Genomic DNA, 20,578 nt, shown 5'->3' on the forward strand with positions numbered 1-20,578 from the left:
AGGTCAAGCACCTGATCCAAATGTTCCATAAACTCAATGTGGAACAGCGCACGATGGCTCATACCCAGCAACAGTTGGTGGTTACTGTGCAGGGGGCTGTCAATGTAGGGGCTTCGAGTTCTGGGGGCAGGGATGTGTCATTAGCGTCCCCCGAATCTCCGGTCAAATTGCCCGACCCTTTCTCAGGGGATAAAAAGGAGTTCAGGTCTTTCAGAGAAGGATGCAAGATTTTTTTTTTCTCTAAGGCTCCGCTCCTCTGGGGATGAGTTCCAGAGGGTGGGGGTCATTATTTCCCTACTCCGGGGGGCTCCGCAAGCATGGGCTTTCTCTCTGTCTTCCTCTGCTCCTGAATGTATGTCAGTGAACTTGTTCTTTGAGGCTCTGTGGCACATCTATGACGAGCCTGATAGAGTGCATCTGGCTGAGGATATGGTGATGAGTGACACAGGGGAGGCACTCTGCTGAATGGCTCTGCTCAGAGTTTAGACGTTGGATGTCCGAAGTATCCTGGATTGCCGCCGCCCTGAGAGGGTTGTTCCGCAGGGGCCTCTCTGACCGTCTGCAGGACGTTCTGGCATTACATCTGCCTCCTGATACCCTGGAGGACGCTGTTATGAATGAGTCACTGAGGAGGAAAAAACAAAAAACAAGCTAAGCTCAGAAAACCGGAGAAGTTGGTAACTAGTGGATTGCAGACCCCTGATCCTATCCACACAACTAGCAGTAGCTGTGGAGCGTGCGTACGGTGGTCCTAGACGCCTCGTCACGGCTGGAGAACTAAATAAGCCTAAAGAAAGAAAGGGAAAATCTAACCTGCCCCAGAGCAGACCCCAAAGCAATAGACAGCCCCCAACATGTATTGTCGGTGAAACAAGATGAAAACACAAACACAGATAGAAAGATAGGCTGAGCAAATGATGGGGCCCTCACTAACTAGAAAGGACAGGAAAGAAAAGCTGCTGTCTGCAATCACGCAAGAAACCCTGCCAAAAAATGTCCAACACGTCTGATAGAAAAAGGCCCTGAAGTCGCTAGACTTCAATTCCCTATATCAGCACTCAGGTATATTCTGAAGACAGAGCAAAAGAGATCAACTGATCAGAGACAAAATGGGGATTCAGCCCAGTCCCTGCCAGGGCTGGCTGAACACAAAAACTAAGTAAACCAGACGAAAACTAATATGAACAATAGCAGAGAAAACTTAGCTTTAAGAAGGCAGGAACCAAACTGGAAACCAGAAGCCACAGTCAGGAGAAATCACCAGCAAGAAACTAGGGAGTCGGCTGCCTTAAATCCAATCAGAAATTCCTGATGTCCAATCACAGTTCTCTTCCTCAGGTGGCCGGTCTCTGCCATTTAGATCAGCTTCATTACCTCCCTTCACCAACAGAGGGAGTCCAGATAGAGAACTCACTACTCCTCTGTCAGCACAGCCAGCTCCATAACCCTCACCAGAAGCCAGAGGCAAACCTGAAAATGAGCTCACAACAGTACCCCCCCTTGAGGAGGGGTCACCGAACCCTCATCCACACCACCGGGCCGATCAGGATGGGCCCGATGAAAAGCACGAACCAATCTGTCGGCATGAATATCAGAGGCAGAGACCCAAGAATTGTCCTTCTGGCCATAACCCTTCCACTTGACCAAATACTGGAGTCTCCATCTAGCCAGGCGAGAATCCAGTATTTTCTCTACCTCATATTCCACATTACCTTTAACCAATACAGGGTCAGTAGGTGCCGCCATAGGAACTACTGGCTCAACACATCTCTTCAACAGCGACTTATGAAACACGTTATGGATCTTAAACGTAACAGGAAGAGCCAATCGAAAAGAAAACAGATTAAGAATCTCCAAAATCTTGTAAGGTCCAATAAATCTTGGCTTGAACTTTGGAGAAGCCACCTTCATAGAGATATTCTTTGATGACAACCAAACCATATCACCCTCTTTAAACCGGGGACCAAAGGTCCTATGCCGGTAGAAAACCGCTGGGCCTTTTCCTGGGAGAGAGACAACTTATCCACTACTTGGTCCCAAATCTGCTGCATTCTCTCTACCACAGTGTCAACACCTGGGCAGGCTGAAGATTCCACTTGCCCTGAAGAATATCGAGGATGAAACCCAAAGTTACAGAAAAAGGGGGACATCAAGGTGGCAGAACTAGCTCTACTATTTAAAGCGAATTCAGCCAAGGGCAAAAATGAAACCCAATCATCCTGATCAGCAGATATAAAACATCTCAAATAGGACTCCAAAGTCTGGTTTGACCCCGGTCCTCTTCCTCAGGATTGGCCTCCTGTTGGGCTGAAGGCACTGCTGGTGGTGATGGTTGGGTGTGCCTGATGGTGCCGAAGATGGGCCAGCCCCTTCTTCACCATCCCCAAACGGGGTCAATGTTGACCTCTAAGTCGGGAGCCGTTTCACTGCTCGGTCAGGTTAGAGTCAGTTCTGTTTTTAAAAAATCAAGATTCTTGGTAGCACATTGCTCCCAGTAAACAGGGCATGCGCTCATGAGAACAGGACATTCTATGTGAACAAACATATTAACAGTCGCTGTGTGTACAGACGCGCATCCTCCTGTGTGAATAGTCCATATAGGATGCTGACTGACGTGTATCTAGCTGATCTGTGCTCATGTACGTGTTATAGCACTGTAATGACAGTAGTCTAATTCCGTTTCTCACGTGCATGTGTTATCTGTGTTTTTCGTTATTTCTTTTCCATTATAGTCTATGGTGCTGTTCACTGGCCCATATGTCTTTGCAGACTGCGTGCGTCTCCCCAAATAAAAATCAGTTTGTAACTAATAAGTCATGTCAGACTAACTTAATTTCCTTCTATGATGGAATCACTGATTGGGTGGATCAGGGAAATGCTGTAGATATAGTATATCTTGACTTCAGCAAAGCATTTGACAAAGTATCTCACACAATCCTTGTTGAAAAAATGACTAAGTATGGAATGGACAAGGCAACTGTTAGGTGGATTCATAACTGGCTTAGTGATCGGACACAAAGAGTGGTCGTAAATGGCTGCACATCCAGTTGGAAGTATGTCTCAAGTGGGGTACCACAGGGCTCTGTCCTGGCCCTGTATTTTTCAACATCTTTATCAACTACTTAGATGAAGAAATTGAGGGTAAACTGATTAAATTTGCTGATGACACAAAGCTGGGGGGGGATAGCTAATACTAGAGAAGAGAGAGAGGATTCAAAAAGATATAAATAAACTGGAGCAGTGGGCAGCAACTAACAGAATGGTTTTTAACAGGGAAAAATGCAAAGTACTACATCTGGGCAATAAAAATGAAAAAAGCATATACAGAATGGGAGGAATAGGGCTAAGCAACAGCACATGTGAAAAAGACTTGGATATATTAAAAGATAACAGACTGAATATGAGTCAACAGTGTGATGCAGCAGCAAAAAAGGCAAATGCAATTCTAGGATGTATTAACAGAAGCATACAGTCTAGATCACGTGAAGTCATTATTGCCCTCTACTCCTCTTTGGTCAGACCTCATCTGGAATACTGTGTCCATTTTAAAAAAGACATCAACAAACTGGAGCAAGTTCAGAAAAGAGCGACCAGGATGGTGACCGGTCTGCAAACCCTGGCTTATGAGGAAAGGTTGCATGATTTGGGAATGTTTAGCTTGCAAAAGAGAAGACTGAGAGGAGACCTAATAGCTGTCTACAAATATCTCAAGGGCTGTCACATTGTAGAAGGATCATCTTTATTCTCATTTGCACAAGGAAAGACTAGAAGCAATGAGATGAAACTGAATGAGAGGAGACACAGATTAGATATTAGAAAAAACTTTTTGACAGAGTGATCAATGAGTGGAACAGGCTGCCACGAGAAGTGGTGAGTTCTCCTTCAATGGAAGTCTTCAAACAGCGGCTTGACCGACATCTGTCTGGGATGATTTAGTGAATCCTGCTTTGAGCAGGGGGTTGGACCAGATGGCCCAGGAGGTCCCTTCCAACTCTATGATTCAGAGATGTTTTTGTTTTTTTATTGGTGTCACAGACAAAATCGCCTATACAAGTCTATGAACCTGTGCCAATCACGGACAACACATAGATATCACCAGTGCACAATCCGCATGGTCTGTGATTCACTTTGTAATGTATAGGAGAAGTTTTTAATTAATTTACTTTTTTCATATGTGAAAATCAATAATGAAATACTGATGGTAAAGACCAGGGGATGGGTGTCAAGTTTGTCTAGGGGGGCAAGCACACATCCCTGGCCCATGTGTAGTGCTATAGAAGTAGCAGAGGTAACTTTTAAAAAACGAGGCTGGACGTGTCATTTTCTTGTTGGGATGCTTGTATTTTTTTGCCTGCAGAATTAATATAAGGGTACGTGCACACAACATCTCTTTCAGGCGGATTGTGGCAGGCACCCCCTCACCTTAAAAAGTGCAGCAAACCTGCCGCTAAACATGACCTTAGTGCACCCGGGGCGGAAAAAAACATGGCACCTTGAGGAAGAAGACTTGAGACGCTTTCCTAAAGCGGCTGTGCCACCTGAAATAACACATTGTGTGTACATGCCTCAGATACGAACACTAAGCTACAGCACCCTGCAACCCTGAATACAAGAATCACTCTAAAGCTACTTTTACACTTAACGCATTTTTTGCGGTCCGTTATTGCGGTCTGTTTTTGTGGGCCATATTGCCACATTTTTTTGTGGTGGGCCGCAAAAAAGTTTGCGGATCTCCATTTTTTTTTCAATTCTATCGAAATAGTATTGGAAAAAAAACCGTCTTTCCGCAAAACCATATCCGCTGCGGATCTGCAGCAGAATCCGCAGCGTGTGCACATAGCCTAAGTGTAAAACCAGCCTAAGGGCCGGTGCAGACGGCCATATATTCTCTCATCTGAGAGAATCGGGCCAATGATGCAACTTACACTCTGATCAAGCTCTGATCCGAGCGTCGGCATAGTGGGGTCCAATTCTGTAGGATGAGAGAATCCGAGAACACTGAGGAAAAGATGGAGAACAAAATATTCTCCACTGTGTCATAAAGTGCAGTCCGATGTTTTCCCCGCACTCATTGAGTTGCATGACCGAATGTGATCGGAATATCAGATCAAACTCGGACATGCAGCCATTGTTCCCTCGGACTGGCTTCATCTGTCTGAGGAAAATATTGAACATGTGCCGGGCCTCATACACTAACATTGGTCCGAGTGAGATCCAATGTTTTTGTTTTCTCACACGCTCGGGCCGATAATACAGCGTCATCACAAGCCCTAAGACTACACGAATAAAACTGTGATCTGGTGACAGAGCCAACTTATTACACCGATACAAATGACAGAATACCAGAACCACGATTACTATACAGAAATGGCAGCAAAGCCAAGCCGACTATATCGATATGAGAACAAAACCAAATCATACGGAAATGATTTGAAAATTGCTGCATTTAAAAAGGATGTGTCATTTTAAGAAAGAGGTAGACGGAGGCATAGGACCACCCCGCCTACCTCGCAAAAAAGCAGATTGAAAAGAAAAAAAAGTGTATAACCCTATTGTGACGGCACATGTCGCATCTCTCAATTTGAGGTTGGCTCCGGCGGACCCGCCAGCGGCTATTAACTAGTTAAATGCCGCTGTCAAACTCTGACAGAAGCTGTAGTGTTCACTTGTAGGGTTCGAGCAGGCTCACAGGATGCAGTGACGAGACACGAGACTGGATGTGGGGTGAAATAAACTTTTATAAGTTTTAAAGCCGCAAGGGCTAAAACTGCTTAAATCAGACAAAAGGGAAAACACTTATTTGTCCTCGCAGGGACTCGTAAAACAACATTAAAAAAACAGAAAGGGTCCTTATTTTCTCTATAATACACTTAGCCTTCCGGGCGTCGCTCGAGTTCTCGACCACTCAGGGGTTGAAGATGTGGCTGCCTTGTAATCCACGACTTCCCGGAAGGACTTGTGCTTGTCCAGCTCCGAAGAGACCAGAACGATGGGGCGCAGCAGGCCCTTAAGAAACTGGACGGTGGGGCGCAACGGGCCCTGTAGTAACCGGAACAATGGGGCACAACAGGCCCTGAAGAAACCGGAACGATGGGGCACAACCGGCCCTGAAGAAACTGGGCAGTGGGGCGCAACGGGCCCTGAAGAAATGGGGTCGGTGGGGCACAACGGGCCCTGAAGAAGCTGGCACGGTGGGGCACAACAGGCCCTGAAGAAATGGGGTCGGTGGGGCACAACAGGCCCTGAAGAAGCTGGCACGGTGGGGCACAACAGGCCCTGAAGAAACTGTTCAGGGGGTCAATCTCCCAGGCGTCAATCGGACTGGCTTCATCTGTCTGAGGAAAATATTGAACATGTGCCGGGCCTCATACACTAACATTGGTCCGAGTGAGATCCAATGTTTTTGTTTTCTCACACGCTCGGGCCGATAATACAGCGTCATCACAAGCCCTAAGACTACACGAATAAAAATGTGATCTGGTGACAGAGCCAACTTATTACACCGATACAAATGACAGAATACCAGAACCACGATTACTATACAGAAATGGCAGCAAAGCCAAGCCGACTATATCGATATGAGAACAAAACCAAATCATACGGAAATGATTTGAAAATTGCTGCATTTAAAAAGGATGTGTCATTTTAAGAAAGAGGTAGACGGAGGCATAGGACCACCCCGCCTACCTCGCAAAAAAGCAGATTGAAAAGAAAAAAAAGTGTTTAACCCTATTGTGACGGCACATGTCGCATCTCTCAATTTGAGGTTGGCTCCGGCGGACCCGCCAGCGGCTATTAACTAGTTAAATGCCGCTGTCAAACTCTGACAGAAGCTGTAGTGTTCACTTCTGGCATAACAGGTCCTGTGTTGTGAGGACAGACTGTAGATGCGGAGACGGTGGACAGCAGAGGAGAGAAGCGCTCACTTGAGCCGGAGGATGGAGTAGCGAGTGCCGGTGATTTACCTCTGTGCTCCTCTATCCTGTTACTCCCGGCTCTGCACTGCTCTGCACAGCAGACATCCTCAGCTCCTCACATGCTGTCCTGCTCTACTACTGTGTCCTTCTCCTGCTCTGTCTCCATCTCCCCACTCACACACAGTCCCAGTGATCTCCGATCTCCGGTAACCTGGCACCGTCTCTCGGCTTTTATGGTTGTCTGAGGAGGACAGTGACATATAAAGCCCAAATTTAGTGTACACTCCTGACCTGTGTGATACTGAGCTGTGTATCTAATCATGACCTGTGTGATACTTTCTGCTGAGCCGTGTCTCTTATCCTCTCCTGTATGATACTGTTTGCTGAGCTGTGTATCTAATCCTCTCCTGTGTGATACTGTCTGCTGAGCCGTGTATCTAATCCTATCCTGTGTGATACTTGGCTGTGTATCTAATCCTATCCTGTGTGATACTGTCTGCTGAGCCATGTATCTAATCCTCTCCTGTGTTGCTGTCTGCTGAGCCGTGTATCTAATCCTCTCCTGTGTTTGTCTGCTGAGTCGTGTATCTAATCCTCTCCTGGTATGCTGTCTGCTGAGCCGTGTATCTAATCCTCTCCTGTGTTGCTGTCTGCTGAGCCGTGTATCTAGTCTTATCCTGTGTGATACTTTCTGCTGAGCCGTGTCTCTTATCCTCTCCTGTATGATACTGTTTGCTGAGCTGTGTATCTAATCCTCTCCTGTGTGATACTGTCTGCTGAGCCGTGTATCTAATCCTATCCTGTGTGATACTTGGCTGTGTATCTAATCCTATCCTGTGTGATACTGTCTGCTGAGCCATGTATCTAATCCTCTCCTGTGTTGCTGTCTGCTGAGCCGTGTATCTAATCCTCTCCTGTGTTTGTCTGCTGAGTCGTGTATCTAATCCTCTCCTGGTATGCTGTCTGCTGAGCCGTGTATCTAATCCTCTCCTGTGTTGCTGTCTGCTGAGCCGTGTATTTAATCCAAACCTTTGTTGCTGTCTGCTGAGCCATGTATCTAATCCTATCCTGTGTTGCTGTCTGCTGAGCCATGTATCTAATCCTCTCCTGTGTTGCTGTCTGCTGAGTCGTGTATCTAATCCTCTCCTGTGTTTGTCTGCTGAGTCGTGTATCTAATCCTCTCCTGTGTTACTGTCTGCTGAGCCGTGTATCTAATCCTCTCCTGTGTTGCTGTCTGCTGAGCCGTGTATCTAATCCTCTCCTGTGTTGCTGTCTGCTGAGCCGTGTATTTAATCCAAACCTTTGTTGCTGTCTGCTGAGCCGTGCATCTAATCCTATCCTGTGTGATACTCTCTGCTGAGCCGTGTATCCTATCCTGTGTGATACTGGGCTGTGTATCTAATCCTATCCTGTGTGTTACTGTCTGCTGAGCCATGTATTATGTGAGAACTATATGTCGACATTATGTGAGAACTATATGACAATATTATGTGTGAACTAGAGTGAGTGCAACAAAATTAATAAAGGGGATGGGGAAACTACAATACCCAGAGAGAAAAAACACAAAAATTGAGCTTGGTTTGAGTTGATACACATGCAGCATATAAATGCATGTTGATATTGGCCATAAAACATAAAACCTACAAAAGACAAAGTGAGCAAAAACCCTGCTGTAACTAAATAAGTAAAAGCAAAAGTGCATCTAAATAATACAGAGTTTTTAGTAATACTGTTTTTGATAGAAAGTAGCATGAAAGCTATCCCACCACGACACGGTAACTGTTCGGGATAGTCCTACACTGTCTAATATTAAACACCTTGCCTTGTGTCAAAGTTGACCTCAATGTGTGAACAAGGGCAGACAAAAGGACTGGGTCCCAAACAGTAGACACCAGTCTGGGGAAGAAGCCTTATATACAATTTCCAGCTCAGGAGAGGGAGGCCACACCCGGGCTTGCACAGAATGCAAAAATACAATACCCAGAGAGATTAGCAAAATCAGGATTATTTAGTCTAGAAAAAAGACGACTGAGGGGCGATCTAATAACCATGTAAAAGTATATAAGGGGACAAAACAAATATCTCTCCGAGGATCTGTTAATACCAAGGAAGATGACGGTCACAAGGGGGCATTCTCTGCTACTGGAGGAGAGAAGGTTTTTCCACCATCATAGATGAGGATTCTTTACTGTTAGGGCAGTGAGAATCTGGGATTCCTTGCCTGAGGAGATGGTGATGGCAAACTCAGTCGAGAGGTTCAAGAGAGGCCTGGATGTCTTCCTGGAGCGTAACAATATTGTATCTTACAGTGATCAGGTTCTGCAGTAGATTTGGGGATTTATAGTGACGTAATATAGGCTGAACTGGATAGACAAATGTCTTTTTTCGGCCTTGCTAATTATGTGGCGGTAGACCCCATTGTAGGGTGGTTCTGGCTGAGCACCTACACGGGTCTGGGGTAATATAGGTTGCAGCGCCGCAGTATGACCTACAGTTAGGCGCAGTCATGGGAGGGTTGGTGAGGCAGCTGAAGAGAAGGGTCTCATTTTTATTGTTACTATATGGCTAAATTTCCCCCCAGCCTGCTTCCCAGCGTCACCCCAGACTGCGCCTGTCGCCTTGCTTTCACACATCGCCAGGACAGGATGGAGAAAACAGGATCTGAGGAGGGGAATGGGGTCATTAGATGCAAAGTCAGGATCAGAACAGGCCATCAATCAGCAGAAATGTTTCCTGGATTTCTGTGGAGCAGACAAGCAGACGGTCCATCCATGTGTATAAAACACAGCGCTCTATGTACAATCCCTGGCTGCTCCGCTCACTGAACAGGGTGCTCCCCCATAGACCAGCACACTGCACTCCTGAAATACTCTGTGCTTCTGTCACCCTGCTCCCACCACCATATATGTCCCAGAATTCTTGCTGCCTGCCATACTCTGTGACTGTCTACTTGTCAGTATAACTTTGCAGTCACCAACAAAAAGGCTGCTCACTGTGTTCCTAAATGTCATCCTCTCTTATCCCTTAGTAAACACCCAGAAGGGGAGGAGTGACATCACACCCATGTCATCAGACTCGGCCCATATCTACTGCAGGGCAGTAATGTGAGCTAGTTGTACACTAGGTTTTTGTCAAATTTCAGTAGCTGCTCCCCCTAGTGTTTAAAAGTGGAAATACCTATCCTTTTTAAAATTATTTTTCATATTTTACTAAATTATAAGCAAATGATATTTTTTAAGAAAATGTAAATATTAATTCTTTACATTTTTTCTATTGCTGGGAAAACTTTTTTTTCATGGTTCCTTCCCTTTAAAACCAGGGTTTTCTTTGTGAGCTCTGAAGAACAGATGCAATTAGGAGGGGCATTCCTTTGTATGAGTCTCTTGCGGTTCGTTGAAAAATGGGGTTGTGTTTTTTTCTTTGGTCAAAAGAGGTATTTCATTGGGGTCTGACCTTCTTTACCAAAACACAGAAAGCCCTAGGAAAACTTTTACAACAGGTTGTATGGAGGATAACAACCTGGGTGTATATATCTCCTCTGCGTGTGTAGCTCAGTTTTTTCTTACCCGTGGAAGTGGTTATTGGTCTGAAAACTGAGAAAAAAAATCTATCCTCTTAGATAGTGGGGTGGTCACCAACATGATGGATGCTCAGTTCTCATGGGACCTTGATCTTGCGTGTAGGACTCTGGTGAAGCCCATCCCCATATGTGCAATTAACTCTGCAACTCTCCGTCAGGGAAATTTTACGCAAGTAGTGCATAATGTGAACCTGCGCATAGGGGCTCTTCACAGGGAGCTCCTTTCTTGTTATATCTTGGAAGGTCTCCCTACTATTGTGTTAGGCTTTTCTTGGCTAACTGTGCATAATCCGGTTATTGACTGGCTGTCCAGAGAAATAGTCAAATTGAGTGATTTCTGCAAAAATTATTGCCTAGGTACCATCATTTCTACTGTTTCCACTATACCCTCTTTTCTGCGTGATTTTGTGGATGTGTTTTCACAAAAGAGGTGCCAGGAACTGCCCCCCCCACCGTGTGAATGATTGCCCTGAAATCTTGCTCCCTAAGGGAAAATTACCCAGAACCAGATTATACAATCTGTCTGGCCCTGAAAGGTAAGCCATGAAGGATTACATCTCTTAGAGTCTTGCTAAAGGTCCCGTTACATTTAGAGATGCACCAGCGATCCCGACAATGATACGACCCGGTCAGGATCACTGGTGCATCGCTAAATGGTCACTAGTGAGCTGCCATACAGGCAGATCTCACCAGCGATACAGCGATGCTCGGCGGTTGTTACTTACCTGTCACACGCGGAGATGATGACGACTTCCGCATGTGTCACTCGTCGGCGCCAGCAGGACGCAAGCGAGAAGAAAATGGCCCAGGGCATTCTCACGCGATCAGCGATATACAGCGGGGGGGGCGTTCAGAAGTAAATGTCACTTGTAGCGAGATCGCTAGCGATATCGCTGTTGCGTCACAAAATCGGTGACTCTTTAGCGATATCGCTAACGATATCACTGTGTGTAAAAGGCCCTTAAGGGTCATATTAGACGCTCCTCTTCGCCGGTAGCTGTGGGGTGATTCTTTTTTGTTAAAAAGAAACATAAGGGCATTTGTCTCTGTTTATATTTTCGGGAGATAAATCAGATTACTATCCGGGGCCCTTATCCCCTCCCACTCATTCCCGATTTATTCAGATTGTTGGAGCAAAATGGTTCTCTAAGCTGGAACTCAGAGGAGCCTGTAGTCTGATTAGAATCAAGGAGAGGAGTGAGTGGAAGACAGCCAGAAGGGCTTTATGAAAACTTGTCATGCCCTTTGGTTTGACTAATGCCTCGCTATTTTCCAACATTTTGTTAACAACATTTTTTGTCACCTTGAGGATAGATTTCTAGTGGTGTATCTTGCCGATATTGTAATATCTTCACCTGATCTCAAGTCACATCAGGTATACGTCCAGCAGGTTTTACAGGTTTTACGAGATAATCAACTGCTGTGTCTACAGCAGGTTTCCGGATAGACCCTGATGAGGTCTGTTCAATTCTGGAATGGGATCTGCCAGAAAATCTGAAAGCGTTGCAATGCTTTTTTGGAGTTTGCTAACTACTATCGTAAGTTTATAAAAAATTCTTGTCGATTGTCAAACCCCTCAATGACATGAAAGGTATGGACTTCTCAAGGTGGTCCGACTGCGCCGTCCAGGCATTTTCTTCTTTGAAGAAATGCTTTTCCACTGCTCTTGAACTCCTTCAAACCAATGTTTAATAATCATTTATTGTTGAGGTTGATGCATCTGAGGCGGGGGTCGGGGCTTTGTTGTCTCACGGGTCCATCCCCTGGTAAGTGGCACCCATGTGACTTCTTTTCTTACAAAAATAACCTTAGTTGAAAGGAACTATGATGTAGGCAATAGAGAAATTTTTGCCACGGTTGTCAGGTCCGGACCTCAGTGTGAATGATTTTGTATGGCTGTCTAGCAGAAATATTAAACTGAAAATTCCTTCCTGGAAATTAGGTCCTACATTCATTTGTCCTTACAACATGGTCACCATAATTAATGATAATAATCTTTATTTTTCTATAGCGCTAACATACTCCACAGCGCTTTACAGTTTGCACACATTATCGGTAACCCTGTGGTCTTTCGTCTTGAGCTTCCTCTAACTCTTAAAAGCCACATTGTTTTCCACAGGTGATTGCTCAAAAAATATAAAGCGCCTGTGGAGCCGTCACCCTTTCTGCCGCCACCGATTGTAGTTGAAGGTAATTTGAACTTCCCGGTGGCAAAATTGTGGATTCTCGTATAGTTGACCGCTCTTTACAATACTTAGTCTTCTCATGAACATACCGCTTCCAGTGCACTATGTGGGCACCGGCATCTGAGGTTAATTCCAGAAAAATAATTCCGTCCTTCCCTAGCTCTTTTGATAGATTGGTATATAGGCATAGGAAATATCAACATGTGTGGGGTCAGTGGTGTGGCTCCAATGTTACTATGCTATCATCTTGTGAATTAGTGGATTCCATTAGTGAATTGATAGGATGATTGCTTTCGCCTAACTAAAAATGGTGTCTTTGTTTAGCTGGAGTTGGACTGAATAAATATGTTACTGGTATTCTAAGTGATTTAGATGTGGCATGTTGTTTCCATGCCTCTGTAAATTGAATCAAATCTTTATAATCCGATTCTTGCCTTAATACATTTGTCGCTGTATATAGTATGTTACCTTTATATATTGTATTCGCTGTCTGTTACCAGCCTAGATGGTTGATTGTTCTATTCAATATTTGTTTGATATACAGTATATGGTGTGTTGTTGTTCTTTTCTCCTTGAATAAATCAAGTTTAAAAAAATATATTCATATTTATTTAAAAGGAACGAGTGATTGTGCGCCCTTAGGGCACGCGCTGGGATTACGAACCACGCAATGGGGTGTAACCACGCATTAGACTGACCTCGCAATGGGGTGTAACCACGGTGCAGACTGGCCTATGTGCAGACTAACAGCAAACACAAATACCTGGTGTACCTCTCCTGCCACTCCTACCTTGTGTATGAAAAAGCTCCGTAGTTAATTTTGTTCGGGTACAGTTTTTCGATAGCGTTATCCATGAAGAAAGTGCACGGGTAGAGCTTATCCCATAGCTCTATTCCTAAAGGGAATGAACGGGTAGAACTATCTGATAGCGCTATCCCTCAATGTTCCTGAGTGTAAGCTATTTCACATGGTTGAGCGCACTTGGGATCTGCCCCCAAGGCCCTGCCCATGCCCAATGTTTGGTCCGTAGACCGCGGCTAGGAGTTAGTCCCGCTTTTGTTGATTGCTGTCGTGCAGCATTAGATGTTCTATGTGATTCAGTCTTCATTTCCTTTTATCCGGCTTGCAGGAAGATGATATGATGCAGCACAGATGGTTTTAGTTGTCTTTCTGTCACCCTAGCCATAGTTGTTACCCTCTGGATATTATACGGGCATTTTGAAGGCCTGGGTATTTTCCCTTAGACAGATGGTGACACCTTCTCGGGAGATCTTTAAAGACAAACTCTGAGGAAAAGGAGAAAACACATTTATCAGACATCATTAGCACGTTCTATCTCTGTCATCTATTTCATATAATAATTTGGATTTTTCAATGTAACATATCTATCAGAAACATTTTTTGTGCTTGTATGACCTTCACCTCAGTTACTCACCTGGAAATCAGTATAGTTAGTTATTTGGTGAATTATCAAGCCGACGAATCCCATCCACTCAGTTATCATGCCGGTCCTATCTACGATCTGCAGAAGGTAGAAGATAGAGGACGTTACTTCATGGCTGTACTCACCAGTGCATCTGCCATGGAATGAGATGGTAGGACGTCTTGTACACCAAGAGATAATGGTTTACCTTTACACCGGACACTAGTGAATTGTGCAAGATGGTGAAACGTAAACTTACCGTCATACAGTAGCCACTACATAAGTGCTTGTAGTCGATGCACATACTTGCACCCACTTGAAGGACGTGTTAAGAAAAGTACCAAAATCCTATTATTATAGTGTTTCCTATAATAATGACTGAACTATAAAATAATGGTCACAGTGGAGCCCACCTTACACACCTAAACACACTGACTTATCTAGAAAAGGATACTTATCAGCAGAAAAACTATCGTCAGCAAAGTTGCTGCCAATCTAAAGTGGCACATGCACCGACTGCTGAAGGATCTCTTGTACAGGCACACAGATTGACATAAGTTGTAAATGGCAAGAAGACAAAAAGCCATTCCTGCGCCGATCCTGTGCGCTGTAGGATTGATTGTCACCTACAAGAAGAAATATATGACTGTCATCAATACGGTCATCATGGAGATCTGAGAACTTAAGAGCAGGATCCGCCCCACTGTAATATACAGGACTCCAGGTTCTCACCATAGTATATAATCTACTGAACCTGAGATCCTGAGTATTACTGGAGACTTTATATAAAACCTAGTAACTTACCGAAAATACAGCATTAACTATGTTCGCAATGCTCACAATCCATCCATCAATGACAAGGATTTTCTGGCAGATGATATATCGCTTCTCCGATGGCTCAGACTGAATAATCATGAACCTGTACTGGATGTAAGCGATGCCAGCTCCTGAAATAGACAAAGCAAGTTATCAACCAGATATTTCCATGCCACTATGATAGAAAACCTAATCTTAAGAATGCACCAATGGGCTGAAGAGGTTTAGAGATTTAATGGGGTTCTCTGGGCCTTTGATGGCCTATCCTTATATCAAATTGATGGATTATTGAAGGAGCGCCCACATATTTTTCATTGCTTACCAGGCAGAGATCCTTACTTTTGATGAGAGTTGTGCCTGGTATTACAGCTGTGTCTCATTTACTTTACTAGGACTAAGATGCCGAAAGCTTTTGTACCATCAATTACCACTGGCCAACATACAAAACAGTGAAATGGCGGCATGGCCACTTAAATCTGGTAAACAGCGGATTGTCACAGTCAGAACCCACTGATTTGATGTTATGGGCTATCAATCTTTTTGTCCCAGAGAATCTTTTGAATGTCATCTCTGAGCAAAGAATTGTGATATCGTCCTATACGATGCAGCATCTACTTACCAAGAATGGAATTAACCGTGAAAATGACCGTGTAGATCACAGATTCTGGGAATGCAACTCCCGTGTGACTGTCAAAGATAAGGAAAATATTGGGAGTAATTAGGACACAAGAGGAGTAATTGTCATGTGTAATCATCCTACATTATATATTCTGACCAGACACAAATTGAAGCAAAGTACATTAGAGGAAAGTTATTAAACTAAATGCAGTGAAAACATCAGATGATTGTTCGTTCAAGTTAGTTTTAAAAAGTTAAAGTTCAAGTTATTTCAATTTTCCCTTATTAAATATAGATATTAAGTAAATAAACATATTTTGTATTGCGCATAGCAAAGTCAAATATTTCAAAATATAAAATGAATCAAACCAATTTGTAAATACTGCAAAGAGAAAAGAATTGAAACTCCAGAAAAAGATAAAAAAAACAATAAAAGGCCTCATACGGCTAAATCAGTGAGAAATTTGTAACGTTCTGTGTCTCAACAATTAGCAACACAAATGGAGAAATTTTTGCACAACTAAACTAATAAAAAAAAAAATAGGACATGATTTTAATTACACAATGAATGGTGTAAAAACAAAACACAGAAAACTACAATAGCGCTTTTTTTCTCTCAGTATCAGTACATTTGAAAAAAAAAGTCTGTGTTCCTTTACATTTTATAGCAAAGTTAATGGTGTCCTTCAAAAATATGACAAAATCTGGCAATACACAATCGCTCAAAAGGCTGCAGCGGGAAGGGGTTAATAATGTACTAATTATAATGCATTAAGAACATTTCAGGAAATATAATATAATTAGAACCTTCCATTACTGTAAGACAAAAACAATATAAAATTGTACTACAGAATCAGGAATCTGTCCCAGTATCCTCTTACCTGATGTACGGATATTTACTGTGCCCTGAGATTATAGTCAGACAGGCACAGACACAGATGCCCAATAGCGTCCACACGGTCCACAAGATCGGCAGAATTTCCAAACCTCGGATCTCCATGATGCAAAGAAAATTAAGTGGAAGCCTCTCTCTCTCCTTCTCCTCTCCTTCCTCTCGCTCTCCTTCTCTCGCTCTCTTTATTCTCTCACTCTCCTTCTCTCGCTCTCCTTCTTCTCTCGCTCTCCTCCTTCTCTCGCTCTCACCTCTTTTTATCTCGTCGTAGATTATAAGGCCGAGTATTCTTAGAACCAGATGATGTCACAATGGTTTGTGATGTCATAGTTGATCACCTCATTGTTGCATCATCACTCAGGCAGTATGGATCTGATTGCTGCTTGGTAATGTAGAGGTGTTTCACACTTTCCATATTCTGTCACATATCCAGCACATTGTAGTGTAATAGCTCCTATTATTATATTCATGTAAAAGATTACATACTGTCACCAGATATTTTTTGAGAGGATTTTACGATATTTGACTAATTTTAGCCGGCTTAAGCACAAAGTTTAACCCCTTCACGACCCAGCCTATTTTCACCTTCCTGACCCGGACAATTCTTACAATTCTGACCACTGTCACTTTATGAGGTCATAACTCTGGAACGCTTCAATGGATCCCACTGATTCTGAGTATGTTTTCTTGTGACATATTGTACTTTATAATAGCAGTTAAATTTCTTCTATATGACTTGCATTTATTTGTGAAAAAAATGGAAATTTGGCGAAAATTTTGAAAAATGTTGCAATTTTCCAACTTTTAATTTTTATGCCCTTAAATCAGAGAGTCAAATTGCACAAGACAGTTAATAAATAACATTTATTCGGTCGTCCATGACAGCACCACCTGAGAGAGGGGATCCGCCCTTTAGGAACAGGAAACCTACAGATACAAAAAGGGTGGCACCTCTCCCACGCATCAGTTGGTTTCCTGTTCCTAGAGGACAGGACTCTCTACAGATACGTCCGTCATGGAGTCATCATTGAAATACCCAGGCCGGCTGACTGACCCAGGTAGCGAGGGGGTCTCCTACCTCGGTCAGTGCGGGGTCCCTGGAAGCGCCACGGTGGGGCCGGGTAGGTCACCACGGCAGTGGAAGGAGCAGGTGGAGCAGGGGTCCGGTGGATGCTCTCTCCAAAACGCCGGCACCTGGTATGTATGCCCTGGTCCTGCTGCGCTTCCCCAGGCCCGGTCCTCCCGGTCAGTGCTGGCCCCTGGCGGCGCTCATGGCGGCGTGCGCGGGGGGGCTGGGGCATTCCGAGCAGGGGCGCTGCGCGGCTCCTTCGTGCGCGCTCCCGCAGGGCTCTGGTGAGCGGCGGAAGTGACGCGGCGGAAGGGGAGGAGCGATAGCGCCGATACCGGAAGTCGGGTGCCGGCAGGCCTCCGGCGCGCGCCGCGGGTGCACGCCTGTCCGGGGGTTGCGCGGCGACCCGGGTGAGCCAAGGGGGCCGGAGCATGGGGGAGGGAGCGCGAAGGCCGGGTGGGTGGTGCTATGGCAGGATACCTGCTGACCGGACACCAGGAGGCCATATAAGGCAGATGGGGACGCCACTGGGGTGCTTCTGAAGGCCCCAGCAATGGATACAACGGAAGCCCCCTTAAACCAGTAGGACGAGGCGCAGGAGCGCCCGCAAAAACAGGCCACGACAAAACCGCATTCGAGTGGCCAGCAGAAAAAACAGAGACGCACTAGCGACCAGAGCCGCGAAATTTCCTCCAGAAAGGAACCCCTGCCTCCCTCCGTGATCCGGTACCTGCTTCATCTGCATGGGTAAGAGATCTCCGTGAATGTACCCTGATGCAGTGTTCCCTTATGTTTTTTCGCAGGGGAAGAAGGCTACGGGAAAACAGAAGCACAGGGAATGTGCCCTCTGTAGTTCCCCCCTACCAGATGGCCACCCTAAAAAATTATGCCAACCATGCATTCGGCAAACGGTAGGGGTTAATAAAGACAGGGAGTCCAGGGGTAGATTGTCAGGCCCTTATACTCTCCCCCGTTTATGCAGGTAGCGGAAGAGACACCTGACTTCACTTCAAACCTGAGAGAGATGATCAGGGCAGAAATGAAAGTCTTACCTCAAAGAGAACCTTCTAGAAGAAGAGAGGCTAGTGGTTCAGGCTCGGAGACCTCAGTCGCCCCTGGGAAAGGTGACAACTCCTCGGACTCCTCGGACTCCTCGTCGTCTTCCTCGGATGAAGACGCTAGCCGGTTCTGCTTCCCCTTAGACCAGATGGACAGATTAGTGAAAGCAATACGGTCCACCATGGGGGTAGCGGACAAAAAACGGGAACTCTCAGCACAGGACATAATGTTCGGGGGTCTAGACCCCAAAAAACGCAGAGCTTTTCCATTAAACGATAAGGTTCAGAGCCTAATTGACAGAGAATGGAAGAGACCGGAAAAAAGGGGCTCTATGCCACCAGCCTTTAAGCGGAGATACCCCTTTGATAACCCGGTAGTAAACAAATGGGATAAAGCCCCGAAACTAGACGCTGCAGTAGCCAAAGCATCTAAAAAATCCACCATACCATTTGACGATATGGCCTCCTTGAAAGATCCGCTAGACAAAAAAGCGGATTCCTTTCTTAAAGGGACATGGGAGATGTCAGCAGGCGCATTAAGACCAGCGGTAGCTGCCACCTGTACAGCCAGATCCATGATGGTCTGGCTAGATCAGCTAGATTCCGAGCTAAAAGACGGAGCTTCAAGAACATCTATTCGGAAAAGTTTGCCGATCATTCAGAATGCCGCGGCATTTTTAGCCGATGCTTCTGCAGACTCTGCAAGAATGGCGGCTAAAGCCGCAGGGCTATCTAATGCAGCGCGAAGAGCGCTCTGGTTAAAATGCTGGCCAGGAGATATTCAAGCCCGGTCCCGTCTCTGTTCCATTCCTTGCGAGGGGGAGTACCTATTCGGCCCCGTCTTGGACGAATTGTTAGAGAAAGCTGGAGATGACAAAAAGAAATTTCCCAGTCTCCCGAACCCCTCTTACAGACGTCCCTTTACCAGGAAAGGTTTTTTCCGGAGAAGGCCGTCCAGAGATCAGGGCAGATGGGATGAGAAAAAAAGGAAAGGTACAGGATTCATGTTTGGAGGGGGGCGCCAGGAAGGTCCAGCTCGGGATACGAAAAAGCCGCCCCAATGACTAGTTGCCCCGGTAGGAGGGAGACTAGCTGCCTTCTACCCATCCTGGTCTCTGATCTCTAATAGCAGCTGGATATTGGGGATAATAGCCGTGGGACTATGACTAGAGTTTTCTAGGGTTCCCCTTGATCAATTTAAAATCACCCCACTCAGGTCGTCTGCTTCAGAACAAGCTGCCCTGGAGGCCGAGGTTCATGACCTGTGCGCCAAGAAAGTCCTGATAGAGGTTCCAGAGGGAGAATGGGGGAAGGGATTCTACTCTCCTCTGTTCCTGGTCCGCAAACCAGACAGCTCCTTTAGGACAATAATAAACCTTAAGGCCCTCAACAAGTTTTTGGTCATACGTCCTTTTAAAATGGAAACGATTAAATCTGCAATAAAATTGCTGTTCCAAAACTGCTTTATGGTGGTGTTAGATTTAAAAGACGCATACTACCATATACCCATCCATGCAGGCCATCAGCGGTTTCTCAGAGTGGCGGTTCAGTTGGATGGGTCAATTCGACATTTCCAATATGCGGCCCTCCCCTTTGGAGTGGCTGTCGCTCCCCGAGTATTTACTAAAGTAAAAGCGGAGGTCATGGCCCATCTACGTGAATCGAACATTCTGGTGATTCCCTACCTGGACGATTTTCTTATTGTAGGTAAAACGGCGAATCATTGTTTACAACAGCTACAAAAGGCAATGTCTGCCCTAGAACGGTTAGGATGGTTGCTGAACGTCAAAAAGTCTCGGTTGCAACCAATGAAAGTCCAACAATTCTTGGGCCTAACCCTGGATTCTGAGAAACAGGAATGCTGTCTGCCTCCGGAGAAGCTTGTTCGCCTCCATTATCAGATCCTTAACGCCTCCAATAACCCCACTATGTCCCTCAGGAAAGCCATGTCCCTTCTAGGCTCTCTTTCGGCCTGTATCCCGGCAGTCCAGTGGGCCCAGTTTCATGCAAGGAAACTA

This window comes from Dendrobates tinctorius, unplaced genomic scaffold (assembly GCF_039654945.1).
Source record: "Dendrobates tinctorius isolate UK_male_01 unplaced genomic scaffold, ASM3965494v1 ptg000219l, whole genome shotgun sequence".
Taxonomy (NCBI): Eukaryota; Metazoa; Chordata; class Amphibia; order Anura; family Dendrobatidae; genus Dendrobates; species Dendrobates tinctorius.